This window comes from Canis lupus, chromosome 10 (assembly GCF_011100685.1).
Source record: "Canis lupus familiaris isolate Mischka breed German Shepherd chromosome 10, alternate assembly UU_Cfam_GSD_1.0, whole genome shotgun sequence".
NCBI lineage: Eukaryota > Metazoa > Chordata > Mammalia > Carnivora > Canidae > Canis > Canis lupus.
The window spans coordinates 67,821,341-67,837,469 of record NC_049231.1 but is presented as its reverse complement, the minus strand read 5'-3'; positions in this window follow the sequence as shown (position 1 = coordinate 67,837,469).

Here is a 16,129-nt window from a genome sequence, read left to right as displayed (position 1 = left end):
TGCTTACTCTTTGGGGATCGTCATGAGCTAGAATCAAGCTCTAAACCCCTTTTCTGCATAGTGGCATATAGGGAACTACATAGATAAATTCTTGTTCTAGAATATATATGACAAACATGAGGCGACGTTAGCTTCTTTAAAGGAGCCTTAGATCTAGGATGATTTTTAGTTCCTAAGATGCCTCCAGGGCTTCTCCCAGCTTAGAGTGTGGGGAACTTGCACGTTTTCCTGTAGCATGTTTAAAGTGCCTGCTACTTTCGACCAACAATAAGAGCTCCTTTTATGTCAGGTACCATGCTGAACTTTTGTATACCTTCTTTCAAAGTCTCACGTTTTCCTACATAGCAAACGAGGAGATTGATGTTCAGAAACATTAAAGCAATTTGCCTGTGGCCACACCATTTTTAAGTGGTGAGACCAGAAGTTGAATTCAGGTCTATCTGAATCCCAAACCTATGCCTGTTACTCAGGACCTACTTTATCCATTAGGATAAGGATAAGTGAGTGAAGGAGGATAAGGAGTGAAAGGAAGGAGTGTTCTGTTGAATTCATATTCTGGTTAATAAAAAGTTACAAGTATATCATTTATAATTTACTAATAGTTAACATATTAGAATAGGACAAGTTGAGTGGGAAGGAAATAGATAGTGACTCGGTGTGAGGTGAAAAACACTCAGCAAGAGTAAGGATGAGAGATGCCACAAAACAGTATGGGTATCATGTGAAGTTGCAGGCTCCTTCTTGTTGGGTCTATATTTAGAGGCTAAAAGACCACACGTAAAGCATGTAGTAGAAGAGGTTTCTGCTGTTTTGTGAAAGACGATGTTGAAGTTCTCTAACAATTTTAAGACTATGAATCTAGATAACAGAGACCACAGTGAGTGAGATTTAATCTTTGCTGATTCAGAAGGTACTTCAAGGCTTTTCAGTGTTTCAGGGACATCACTGTGACCATCAATTATGAGTCCTGAGATACGAGGAAATATTGGATTTCTGGCTAAAAGAAGGCCAGCTAAGACAAACTTTTTAAAAAAATTTTTGATTCTTTTAAACTATTGCCAGGAACCGAAGTTACCCCTAGATCTGGAGTCTGAAAACTTTTTCTTTAAAGGTCCAGTTACTAAATATTTAAACTTTGTGTACCATATAGTCTCTGTCACAACACTTGACTCCACCATTACAGGATGAAAATGGCTATGGACAGTTTGGAAATGACTGAGCATGGCGTGGCTAAGAATGGTTTTCATTTATAAGAACATTTGGTGATGTAGCTTTGTAAATTTCCAACCCCTGCTCTAGTTTAACATCCTAAAATTGTCATACATATTTCCTTTTCTAGTGACTATACAAAAAAATCAGACCCAAGGACCTAATCACAATGGTTTAAGATCACCCAAGGGTCTTTTTTTCTCTTCATGTACATCAGATATAATGCATCAAAGATAATACAGCACCAACTGGTTTCCTTGAAAAAGAGAGCCAATAGAATAAGTGTATTTGGAAGTGATGTCCAACATTAAAAAAAAATACTTGGAAAAAAGAAAGGAGTTCTCAGAATAGCATCTGGAACATTAACTAGGACCATCAATTATGCTGAAATAATTGCCAAGGATTTAGTTGACACATAGCCAATGTTCAATATGATGACTGTGGCCAAAAATTATTTGTGAAAGTAACTACAAATGAATTTAGAGGAAATTGTAATTTTTCCCTTTAGTTATTTAAGTGATAAGAAGCCCTTCAGAATAATGACAAATGTTACAAGCTGACTTTGCCCCATGGAAATGATGTTCAAATAATACAGTGCCCGAGCACCTCTGCCTAATTACCTAGGTACTATAATGACAGATAGTTTAGAAATATTGAGGTAGCTATTGATAAAGCACATGGAAAATGTGAATATTCTTCAAATTTCTGACAGCAGAGATGGACACTGTACTCCTGGTTTAAATAAAGAGCTCATGGCTTCTTTCCTGGATTTAGCTCATTTCAGGTCCATTGAACATGCGTTAGAATCAGTAGTGGTACTATATGTTGGCTAATTGAATTTAAATTTTTAAAAAATCAGTAGTGGTTTTTTAATGGGAATTCATTCTTACCTCTGATTTAGAATATAGTAAACCATTCTTTCGTTTCCTTTTTAAAGATAGCCTGACATAGACTCACGATTTAAAAATACTTAATAGAAGAATGCATGCTTACTACACTCAAGCAATTCTACACAGATGAGATTCTGGGGTAGGGATATCTCTAGAGCTGCTATTTATTATGAAAATCTGGATTAGTCATGTGACCTCTCAGCCTCACTTTCTTCAAGTTTAAAATGAGGTCAGCAATACACAGTTCAAAGTCTTTTGTGGGGATTAAGTGATATAATGCTTGATGAAACATGCTATCCTACAAAATAGATAAAACTATAATTGTTATTAATGTTGTTAAATGGCTTTTAAAAATGGCTATACTAACAATATTTAGGCAAAACAGAAGTTAATTCATTAAAAATTCACTTAGCTCTCTTCTTTCCTTAAAAAAAAAAATCCACTTGGAGTAAAAATAATTAATGAAATAGCCAGGTGTCGGGATAGCCACAATTTTCATATTACTAAGAATCGCACTACATGGAATTTCTCTGACTGTGGCTCCATTTAGAAATCTTAGAGGTTGACGATTCCTTTCTTGACTGAGTGCATGGAGTCTTTCCTTTTGACATCCTTTCCAGAGGGATTTATTGGCTTAGTCTTTGACTATTCATTTCTGTGGCTACTTTGAAAAATGTGTACTTCCAGCTAGTTAAGTTCATGATTCCACTTGTGTAAAATTCCAAATGAGAAAAAAGCCAAGTTAATAGACTTGGATTGGTGAAGCCCTGAATAATCCCCTTATTTTTTTTCTGTTATTCTTTCAAGTAGGACAAATCTGGAGTTACTCAAGTCATAATGTTTTACCTGAAGGCTTGCTATTTAGTTGGCTAAATATTTAGTTTTATTTAGCAAAGTAGTAAAAGAAATATATATGTATAATTGCATATAAGAATCATATATGATAATACATGCATACTATACAGGAATCAAGTGGCTTATCCTAATCTGAAAGAAAAACTCCAATAAATTCAATTAAATGTGAATTCCTCCACAAATTTTCTTCCCTTTACAGTCTGTCTCTGGACTACCCACAGATCTTTGGTTCATCTTCCTAGTTAGGTTCAACTCTTCAACTAAAGATTCATAGATCCTGCAGTTTATTCTATAATGAGTTATAATTTCTCCTGTTGTTATCTTTACATTAGAAGCAGAGCTAATGCTTATTGATCACTTGGTCCATGTGAGATAGTGTGTTAAGTATTTTTCTTTATTTTTTTCACCTTTAAAACAATACTCAAAAAAAAAAAAATAAAACAATACTCAAAAAAGTAAATATTTTTATTATTAAAGAGGAAGAAAATGAATATTAGGGAGTAAAATTGATTAAGGACATACATTTAATGAATGGTATAGCCAGTATTCAAATCTCAGGCAATTTGATAAGAAACCTTGAATTGCAATCTATCTCTCATACTCTGTTGCTTGAACTTGTGAATTTAGAAATTATGGATGAGAATATCTTGATATATATTTTTATATATTATATATAAATATTTTATGTATGTATCATATAATATATGCAATATATATTGCATATTATTTGTTGTGTGTCTATGCCATTTGGTATATATGTATTGATGTAATATATGCCTCTATATGTATGGTGTGCATACATGCATACATATATATTTCATGTATCCATAAATAAAATAGCCCAGCTCATTGCAACTGCAGCATACAATTTACATGGTCACTTACATGTTTTTTGCATTTCTACAAAGGAATTTGCAATGGAAGCCATTAAATAGGATGCAATTTGTAAGCCTTTCATTAAATAATGATTCTCAGCTGGATTTCTGAGAAGGGAATATTAATGCAACCATATGTAACTAGCATTGCAAGAAATTAGCGTTGCTGATTTAGTCTTGAATCAATCATTTTAAGCTATGCATTAGACTCTTTGCTGATACATTTCTGTCTCAGACAACTTAGCACAAATTGTGGGCTGAATACAGTCATGTTCAGAGTATGATTTTTGTGAAATACCACTAGCATTTAAGTTTCTTGGGTTTGGTAGGGAATGATCAAATCCATATGCTAAAAGTCAAAATGCTGCCACTCAGGGTCCAGTGGCTAATTACTAATCTCTAGCATGTATTTTTTGGGCATGAGATTAGGCAGTGAGTCAAGGTTCTGATGCCAACCCAAAGCTAGATTTCTGAATGTAGAAGCTGGAATGAATTTGGATGTGGGTGTGGCTGCTGTGTATTAAAATCTCTAAAGCCCTAATAGTCTGATTACCAAGGTTTGAAAATGCTTTGAGGCATTTTGGAGTTTTCCTGGAAACTGTCTTATTGGGACAGTTGTACGGAATTTTCTCCACGTGTGAAGCAATGGAGTATGTTATTGTCCATGCCTATTTTTTAGTCACAAGAAGCTGTTTTAATAGCAAAGATTAAGTCACCACACAATGATGATCAGAGTTTTAGCTAAGAGAGATCATGAGAGAAGAGGAAGAAGAATTCTACAAAGAACTAGATGAGACATGTCTTCTGGGGGAGAAAACGGTCTAAGAAGCCTTCGGTTGGTAAGGCATGCAGATTTGTTGCCACTCCAGCGTGTGCACTGCTCCCTTTAGACAGAACTCTATGGAACCTACACCATGGCTGTATTTGATTGTCATTTGTTTTAACTTCCTTTCATTCTGTAATAGTCCCTTCCTCTACTCTTACTTTGAATAATTGGTTATTTTTCTTCTGAGGAATGACTTTAGTTTATTGCTTTCTCATGGTGTCATTTAACTGGTTTTTCTTTCTCCTGTATACTAGTGAGATCTACACATTTGATTAGATTATGGCTCAAATTTTTGGCCAAGAAGAATTCATAGGTGTTGCTGTGTCTTTCCTATTGCATCATATTCATAAACATATATCTGGTTAATCAGTCGCTGAATGGCTTCCTTGGGTGGCATCCTCCTGATACATCCATTTATAAAATTTCCCATAAACCTTTCACATAATGATTTTGGCGGCTGTGAATGAAGGCTGCCTTGATCTCTTATTTCATTAGGTAGTACTAAAGTGTTTTAGAATGAAGTCTACTCCAGCTAAAAGGAGAAGGTGAGATTGGTCACACCTCCAAAGACATAAGACAGGGACAATGCAACAGTACAGAGCAACTGAACAATATGATTCAATTGGATGAGCTTGTAAAATATAGTCAACATTCTCAAGTAAATTTCATAGGCGTATTTGCCAGTGTTAAGCAATAAGAAAATCTCCAGGCTGGTACAGTGGCCAAAGCCGCAACACCGAATAACTCAATCAAAATAAAGGCTTAAGAACAGAATGGTCTTAATCGTTATGCTCCTTGGTGTATCTTCTAGTGGTATCCAGGTGGTCTCAGTCTCCTTCAAGCCTCAAGGAAGATTACAAGGTGACAGTCATATCTCTTTTTATGAATGTTGTACACGTAATTCTTCCAAGCTGAATATTTAGTCAATACCAAACAAATTGTAGAGGCCACATCGTCTTGCTGTTTCTTAGTGTATTTATCCCATAGTAGCAGCCACCAATATAGGTGATTTTGAACATCTTCAAAAGGAAACAACTACCACCAAAAAAATTTAAAAAAGCAAAACATGTTTAGGATCTTTTTCTTTTATTCATACCTCTCTGCCTTTCCCAACTGATATTTCATATTTCTACCATAGAAAATAGAAAGTGATTTGAGTAAGTATTTTCTCAATTATACCAAGGATGGTTCATAACCTACTCTGTGTCATAGGAGAGGGTAAGTCATTACTTAAAGTGAAGGCCTAAAGGCATTAGGCCTTTATTCTCTTGTGGGACTCAGATGGAGAAAGGCTGCTAGACTGTAAATACTTAAGCATCTTTGTTAGCCTGAAAGATCCTTGAAAACATTTCTTGTTCATCTTTGTCTTCACCATGTTGCCTAGCTCAGCACCTTGCCCATAGCAAGTAATCAAATAACATTTGACATTCATTAAATAAGTGTTTGATTAAGCCTAGATCCATGGCCTTGGTTGTCATAGTCCACAAAACTTGCTCTTTTGCAAGAATCATAAAAATAGTGCCAACATTTCTTATTGCTGTACGTTCCAAACATTTCTACATCCCTTTCCTCTTTTATTGCCTTTATAGAGCTTATTGTCTAACAGACTCTATATTTTTACTAATTTTTTAATTTCCCTCCAGTAGAATAAATATTTTTTTCTGTTTTGTTCACTGTTTTTCTCCCATAGCGTCTAGACTAAATACCTGGCACATAATAACAGATATTTAAGGAACAAAAGAATGTTCAGAGTATTCATTCTTTAAAATGTGCGAGTGGCATGTTTTCTGCCCATTTCTTAAACTCCATGTTTGTGAATATTGCCCAAATATTCTCAAGTTCTTTTGTCTTTATCTTTAATGTCTAAATAAAACAACGCAAACCTAGTTCCCATGTAATGATTTATAGGCAACCCTATCCCTGAATTATTTTGCTGATTCCTGGTAGATGCCTAGATGTCCCATTGTCTATCCCTTCTCATCTTGGGTCTAACCCAAAACTGCTCTGTTATTGCCACTTACTCTCCAGGTGGTGCTTGTGGAGACTATGGCTTTTTCTTCTCTCGACGCCTCTTTGAGTACAAACAGCAACCTTACTTCTATTCCCCTGATTTCCATAAAAGTTGCATTAGGTTGCTATGGTTAAGCACCTCTGCTGAGGGTTTAGGGAAATCATGAAAACCACTCAGCATAGACAACTCTGGAACAAACACTGCAGGTTATAAAGTTGTTGGTCAGAGTCTGTCATGGGTGGTCACCTGTTTGCCATTTCTTTCCTTAGACCCAGGTCTTCTGTTGTGTTTGCGGGCCCCTTGCCCTCACCTGTGTCAGAGTCTCCTTCCCCCCTTTCTCTCTTTTCTGGTCTATACACTTAGCTCTTCTCAAAGACCTCAACTACTTTTGGGATTTTTTTTCCCTCATATTGCTGGTTACTTTCCATTGCTGATGGCTTTCCTTCTAGGCCTGGCTTTAAGATTTGCCTTTGGAAACTAGTAGCACCCATTAAGGAGTTTCCTCAAAAGAAAACATCATTCCCCCATTCTGCTGCTACTTTTAGAGTGTGACACAATGTCCTTGTTTTACCCTTGTTCTCCTCTGGAGAGTAGAACTCAAGACAGACTTCTTTCTAAAGAAGTGGTCCTAGGGAACAAGAAATGGGATTTGAAGAGTGAAATATTCAAGGGCGCAATACTGAGCAGACCACCAATGTGGTTAACGTGCTCGATCCTACTGGTACTTGCTGAGGAGCTGTGCAAACTTGTTTCAGAATGGTCTCAAAGAACAGAAGGGAAAAGCATTTAGCCACTCCTGACACTTCTGGGCACGTAATGGGTATCTGCATGTGTGACTGGATATCGCATGGTCTGAGGACACCTAGGGCATATGCCATATGACTGAGGGAGGCACTGCAGGTTATCCTTACGCAAGACTGGCTGCCAACATTGTGGTTGGTATATATGCTTTTTTCAGGCTGAAGGCATGGAAGGTGGTGCCCCACATCGTTAAATATAAAATTTAATACTGGGCAGGAACTCAGAATTCCTACACCATTACCGACTGCATTGAACTTGGACAAATTCCTTTACTTCTCTGAGCTTACATTTTCTCAAAATAAATAATACCTATCTCAGAGGATTATTGAAGTTTGGAGAAAATGTAACTAAAACACAAAACAGTGAAATCAAGCAGATAATATGGATCCCAAATAGAGTATTATTTTAATATATAAACAATATTAAAATCTGGCTGTTGAGTGACTACCTGAATCAACATCAAGAAATAATAAACTATTTCTGTAGTAATGGGCAATCAGATTTCCTTGGAAGGGGATGCTGCTCCTTATTGTGGGAGGGAGGTTCCAACATTTGCATTTTTTTTTCATCCAGAGGATTATGTGAAGGGTAGATGCCCTACTCCTGGAGGACTCTGAAACCATGGGAGCAGATGCACTGCAAACATGGTGTATTTGGCATATTTGAGCATCCTTGATGTGCAGTAACCCCCTGCAATGTTAGTGCCATAGCAGATAGGCATGCTTTGGGCTGTAATTGAAGGAAGGCTGAGTGTAAGTGTGGTAATGATCCTTCCGAAAGGAGAAACTCTATCCTGTAAAGCCAACTGCCACTTAAAGCTGGAGGCTTTTCCACTTGAGAGTAACCTGGTTGGTACACTTTCTCATGGGTACTTATGAAAAGGTTAGCAGTTGACGCAAGGTTTTGTTGTTTTTTAAGATTTTATTTATTTATTTGAGAGAGCATGAGAGAGAATTTGCACAAGTCAGAGAGAGGAGCAGAGGCAGAGGGAGAAGCAGACTCCCTGCTGATCAGGGAGTCCGATGTGGGACTCCATCCCAGGGCCCTGGGATCATGACCTGAGCCGAAGGCAGATGCTTAACCGAGTGATCCACCGAGGTGCCCTGAAGCAAGGTTTTTAACCAAAGTTTCAAATTGAATATTGAAGAGATGATTTACTGATCTTTCCAGGAAGTAACACATTAAACAGTACCATCACTGAAGTTTGTCTAGACACATCTAGAAACAAAGTCCATCAAGATATACTCAGGCAAATCTAGATTTGTTCCTCAAAATATTATCATGGGGCATAAACCGAGCTGCCAGGTCAAGGTGAGGCACGTCCACCAAATGCTGCAAAAAGTTTTCTCTTGTCAGAAGTTCCAGGGAAGTAACAAAAGGATAAAAAGTACCACATATTCTCTAAGAATGATTGTGTATTTAAAATACTAGAAATTGGTTTTGTTGCAGTTACTGAAAACACCAGTAATTCAGACTCCCATAGCCTATGATAAAAAAAAATCAACTTTTGTAAACATATTTCGGCTTGTCTGAAGTACATCCTTTACAAAACAGGACAGTTGACATCGTTGTCAATTACTGGTCACGGTAAGATGCCTGTGACCGCTTCTGTCAATAAGTGAAAACACTGTGTTAAAAGTCAGTTTTTTGGTGATTCTGGAACCAACTGAGTTATTCGGGATTTGCCTGGGATTAGTTTACGTCATTTCTATAATTCTTTATTTTTCTGTGATTCTTGATTTTCTATTTAAGGAAGCCTGTGTCAAATGAGTTGACACACAACACTATTTATAAAATATTTATCCTTTTTTGTAAGTTCTTTCATATTTGTTAATCTCATGTTTACATATTACCAGGATGGTGTTTCAATTTGAAATGTCTCTGTGTGTGTATGTGTGTGTGTGTGTGTGCACCTATGTCCATGTGTATACTCCCGTGATTGAACATATAAAAACCTCATGAGATCATTGCATCTACAAGGTGTTATCTCAGCAGAATCTGAAAAACTCCCTTTCTACCCTCAGTGCTCTTCTTGAACCACTCATTCCCAGAATTCCATTTTTTTTGTGTGTGGATTCATTGCTTTGGCTCAAGCGTTACTCCTTTGCAATTCCTCTAAGAGAGGTGATACCTAAAGTCATATCAGGCATTGAATATCTATGAGCCAGTTTGTCAGAAATGTTTAGTTTGAAGGAGGTGAGTAGCTTGTGAGGGCACTGGGCACCCAGAAGGCAGGAAGGAGTGGAGTTACCATCAAAGAATGGAAGAAGTAATAAAAGACAGAGAGGAGGGCCTAGAAGAATCTATGACCTATCGTGTTCACCACCCACTACATAACTCTAATGGGATGCAAATTAGAAACTATCAAACTGATGAAACTTTCATTTTTTCTCACATAAATGATGTCCTATCTTCCACAGCTACTCTTTTCTCATAGCCATCGAAAAACCATGAAGGCAAATATTACTCTTAGAGGATGACAAGATAGAATAGGAAGAAATCCCATGGCCTGCATGAAAGGGGAAATGAAGGGAAGCCCTCCTGGTTCTCAGGGGCTGTGAAGAGAAGATCGGTGGTAGGTTGGGGCTGGTCTTCTGAGTCTCCTCAATGAGGGTGAGGCAGAGTGTCAGGCAAGGCATGGTTGACCTATTAGCATGAGAGGCTAAGTATCCTTAGAACATCGAATGAAATATGTTAGAATCAGCCAACACCCACCAAGTACCAAATGAGACCCTGCAGCAGACAACAGTCCAAGAGCCATATGGAGATCCACCATGAGGCACTACGCTCCAACACTAATTAGGGAAAGGAATGAGTAGGGGAAGAGACAGCTTTTACAGGAGGCTGAAGTATTCAAATGAGAAGAACGTGGGTGGGGCACTGGAGGAATTTGGAGGCAGTTGAAGAAAATAAAGATGTTACGATTTTCAGCACATCTGAGCTGTGTGGATAATTTTATGACAACAACAAATTTCAAGGAAAATATGTACCTTTGGAGATCTTGTCCATGTCATTGTCTAGGTATTCTGATAGGAAAAATTCTGACGTGTCTTTATTCCAGGAGAAAATTCTAATGCTTTCCTCATTTTCTTAAAGGAAAGAAATGATAAACCAACCTTATGTGATCTGTTTCTGTCCTTAACACAACTTATAATTTTGTGAGATTAGATGAGAGGCTCCTGTTTATGATGAGTATATGGAAGCTTTGGTGGCTATTTTCTGTAGGCAGATCCAAATTGTTAAGTTTTATTAAAAATAATATCTGTTAAGAAAATAATGCTAGACGCTTAGGAAATGTACAGTTCTTTGGAATTCTTCATTCCGATTACTAAGCTAGTCTTATGTTTTGGGATCATTGCATAGATTCAAGTCAAAGCAAGATGGTGGCAATTTTCTGAATAGGCCCATTGATGGAGGACGCAGGCTCCTCTATCTTTAATGGCTGTGACTTGGGCATATGGTAATGGGTGGCAATAAAAGTTATTTGAGATGTCACATTATACAAAATAATAATGACTTTTAAAAAAGGTGTGAATTGAAATGAAAAGACTGCAAATCTGAAGTTTCAAGACAAGCTATGCAATATAAATAATCAAAATATCATTTGGCTTCAGTTTGAGTCCTAATTCTAAACAGCTTACACATTTTCAAGTCAGAGTTACAGGAAAAACATTGATAGCTAAATAAACAGAGTGAGTACATGATTAATGTTTAAAATAGTAAACACTTCACATTTGTAGCATTCCTTTAACAGATTGGTCTGGGAGACCTTGTTTTCATTCCTGCTTTGCAATCTGTGTTTTATTTATTTATTCTCTTTATGTTGAATTCCTCTCTTTTAATTTACCTTTCATCTTAATTTACTCTAGGGGGCAAAGTGAAAATGTCTAAAATAAGTGAAAAATCTAAAACAATTAGAAAATTTAAGACTGAGCTATAATCAACTCTAAGAACATTATTGCCTTTTTCAGCAGGATGAATTGTAGGCAATAAAAAGATACCATTAGTAGCTATTTTCTTTAGACTTTTAAAGACTCATAAAGCTTCATTTTATATTTCTAACAAAGAAATAAAATCATTCAAGAAAATTTTGAGGCTATGAAGAGATAGAGTCTTTTTGCTTATTTGTGCTTATTATCTTAGGAGGTATATGTAAATATAAGGAGAGTGAGGGTCTCCGACGGGGATTTCCCCTCACAGATCCCTGGGCCAAGTTGTACACACACTATGAGATACTGAGTATCAACCAAAATTCAACCACTCGCCCTTTAGGAAAAAGATTAAGACATATGTGATTCCTGTGGTTTTTGTACCTCAAAAAAAGAGATGGCCTAGAAATTATCCAGAGATAATGCTTGAATCAGATTGGATTTAAAATCTGCTCTACTGATTTACTTTTTGGATGGAGAGGGGAAAAGGTCCTGTGCAAAAATCCTTAGTGGCCATGATTGGGTTGATAAATGCTGAGCATGTGGGTACATTTTTTAAAAATTTAAATTCAACTAATTAACTTATAGCATATTATTAGATTCAGAGATAGAGGTCAGTGATCCATCAGTCCTACATAACACCCAGTGCCCATTACATCATGTGCTCTCCTTAATGCCCAACACCCTGTTACCCCATCCCGCCTCCAGCAACCTTCAGTTTGTTTCCTATGGTTAAGAGTCTTCCTCTCTGATTTCATCTCGTTTTATTTTTTCCCCTCTCTTCCTCTGTGCTGCTCTGTTTTGTTTCTTGAATTCCACATATGGGTGAAATCATATGATAATTGTCTGTCTCTGATTGGCTTAGTTTGCTTAGCATAATATCCTCTAGTTCCATCCACGTTGTTGCAAATCAGAATATTTCATTCTTCTTGATGGCTGAGTGATATTCATTGTACATATATACACCACATCTTCTTTATCCATTCATCTGTCAATGGACACCTGCGCTCCTTTCATAGTTCGGCTTTGTGGACATTACTGCTATAAACATTAGGGTACAGTTTGGATCAGTACATTTGCTTTTTTGGAGTATATGCCTGGTAGTTCAATTACTGGGTCATAGGGTAGCTCTATTTTTAACTTTTTGAGGAGCCTCCATACTTTTGCCAGAGTGGTGGCTACACCAGTTTACATTCCTATCAACAATATAAGAGGGCCCCCCTTTCTCTGCATCCTCGAACATTTGTTGTTTCCTAACTTGATAATTTTAGTCATTCTGACCAGTGTGAGGTAGTATACCATTGTGGTTTTGATCTGTATTTCCCTGATGCCAAGTGATGTGGAGCATTTTTTCATGTGCGTGTTGGCCATCTGTATGTCTTCTTCAGGGAAATGTTGGTTCATGTGTTCTGTCCATTTCTTGACTGGATTATTTGTTCTTTGGGTGTTGAATTTGATAAGTTCTTTATAGATTCTGGATACTAGCCCTTTATGTGGGTACATTTTAAAAAATGTTAGCCACTGCTTCCCAATGGGAGAAATACAGAGATACGTGATCCTGACAATTTGTTAGTAATATGACCCATGTCCTGGTTACTCAAAGTGATTTCCATAAGTAGAAATTTTGATCCCTTACAGAGTCAAGATAGGCCTACAACACAAATATAGACAACTCTGTCCTCTCAATGAGACAATTATATCCAACGTAAGGGTGGTCTAGGTATACATACTCTGCGCATCTTCCTTTGCTCAGTGGTATGTCTTCCTAGGGTACTACCAATGTACTGTTAGGTTGCTCATCTTCCTCGTAGGTCGAAGGCTTACCTTTGGGAGATAGTTTTGAAAATATCTGCTCATCATCCAGCATTTTATCATTTTCCTATGGGTTGTCTTTATGTCTGTATAAGTAAAATCAAGTTTAATTCTTTGAAATCAACAGCCCATAAAAAAACATGTCCACATGATCACAGGCAGAGTTCCCCTGAGTCTGCCAAAGTCCAGCAAGAGCAGTACTCACAAAGGAACATTTGGGTCTCAGGCTATTCTCTTTGGTGGGGAATCCTTATTTTACAGCTAGAGGGTGCTTTAGAAATAATCACATTAGAAATTATCAAGAAGATAAATGGACCGCTTGTGTGTTGGGATGTCGTGTCACTGCTTTCAGTCCCCTAAGGTTGTGGTTGTCCTTTCATGCTGCCACATTCAAAGAAACCTAGGTTTGGGCATTAAGCATAACCTGTAATGGAGATTAACAAATTTTGCCCTTATCATCTGAAGGATATTATGCTTGATATTGTGTTTAGACAACTTGAAAAGCTACTTGTATGTGGATCCTAAAATGTAGCACTTGGGCAAAGTAGATATTTGTAGAATGGGCCTGAAAGGCGTGTCATACCCTCCCTCCTTCTCACCCTCTCATGAGCATTTATTGAGCACCTACTTTAGACACGTATCCTGGGGACTACAAGCATGAATAATTCCTTGAGGAATTTATAATCTAGGATGAGTGTGGACACGTGAAGACCAAGCTGTGAAGAACAAGGCAGAGTAGAATGAAATAAGGCTTAAAATACCGAGGTAAACAATGGGTTATAGACATGCTGCAGTAGGACTAATCTTGTAGGAAAAATTCTTCTAGAAGATACATTTCAAAAGATACATATGTAGAATTTCAGTAGACATAAAAAGAGGAAGAGGTATGTAAGTCAAGTTGAGGAAATGATGCACAGTTGAAATGTAGAGAGGGAACAAAACAATAACAGAAGACTGACCTGAAATGTGATTAGAGATCAGTGTGTTGAGGAATAGAAAAACTTATTTAACAAACACTTTTCTAGTGCTGATGATCTGTCAGGCGTTCATAACAACTTCATGATGTCTGTGCTAACACTATCCTAAATGAGAAACCTGAGGCTCAGAGAGCTTAACTAATTACAGCCAGCAAGCACCAGAGCTGGATTCACACCCAGGCTCTCTTGCACCAGTGTCTATACTCTTCGTGGTGAAATACGAGTCTCGGAACTTTGTACCATATTTTTTATTGAACAAAGAGTCTTTGGCAGTTTTTGAAAGGGTTAATGATCTAATATACGTGGTGGGAGATCATTCTAGTAACAGAATGATGGTTATATTAGAAATTAGTCATGCTGGCACAGAGATCTTAAGCAGAAGAGAGTTTATATTTGTCAAAGTCTATTAAATTCAAGGCAATGTACTAGGCTTATTTCATGTGTGCACTGAGTTTCCCTGGTTTCCACCTTGGGTGGAAAGAAGTCACGTTAAATTCTACTTCTGCTAACTCTTAGCCCTAACTGCTGTCTCAGGACCTCATTCCTTCCCCTTTCCCACTGCTTCAGTCTTCAGGCACTTGGGAAGCTATTAAGGGGTCTTGTACATGTGCTTTGGAACGAAGCAGTCGTCTACTAGTCCAGCATTGTCCAACTGAACTCTTGATTTTAATTGATTTTTATTTAAATTACCACACATGGCTAGTGGTATTATGTTGGACAGCACAGCACGAGTTGGTGTTTCCTGGGCACTTCTACTGGTTACCACTTCTCCCATGAGTATTTTGGGGTGAATGCTCTTTCTCTGAACATGGCAGCTGCCTCTGTTGGGAACCTCCCATTCTCTGGTACCACTGCTTCTTCTAGGGACTGCTGCCAACTCTGAGCAGAATCCACTACTTCCACCAGGTATGGCCATGCTACTGACATCTCTCTGCAGTTGTGCCCTTGGAGTGAGGAAGACAAATCCCGAAGAGTATATATATTGTGCCCCAGTATATTGTAGAAATTTTAGAGAAACAGCCATGTCTCAATTTTTACTTTCAGTTATTTACAGCTTCCACACAAGTGCATAGAATGACAAATACCAGTTCGTTAACTTTACTTCTCTCAATCAACTTCGAGGTTGGTTTTCAGTTTGCCTTCTTGCCAGATCCCCTTCTCTTTGGGATGAGTTTTCTTTCAAAGAGCTCTACAGTACATAAGACACCTAAATTTGAGCAAGTTCAAAACTTTGACAAATTAAAATACCAGTTTAGGTACAGATAAGGTGGTGTGATAAACCCAAGTTACCTCATTTAACCCTTACAGCAAAAATGCCTCCCTTAGGTGACAGAAGAAAAAAATGAGACCCTGAGAGTTTAAATTTGTCAGAGGTCCCCCAGCTTTATATATGGTTGAACAAGATTCAAATTTAGGTCTGAGGTCGTGATTCACATCAAATCCAGTGTCTTCCCATATACAACAAGCTGCCCTTCTATTAAGGGCCTATTGCACAAAGAGAAGAGAATTTATATTTACATGAGAAGTTCATGCATATAATATACTGACTTGAAATTTAAGTACATTGAAATTTTTTTATTTTTTAAATTAAAAAAAAAGATTTTATGTATTTATTCATGAGAGACACAGAGAGAGAGAGGCAGAGACACAGGCAGAGGGAGCAGCAGGCTCCATGCAAGGAGCCCGATGTGGGACTTGATCCCAGGATCACGCCCTGAGCCGAAGGCAGACACTTAACCGCTGAGCCACCTGGGCATCCCAGAAACATTTTTTAAAAGAACATATATTTAAGAATGACCAGTGAATCTCAAACAGTGGGTTAGTGCATAATTACAAATTGTTGTTTTCAAATTAGATGCTCTTTTGAACTGGGATTTCATGTTTCAAACCAGTTTTGCATGCACATGCTAGATCAGATATCAGAAACTTCTATTAGTGGATGTT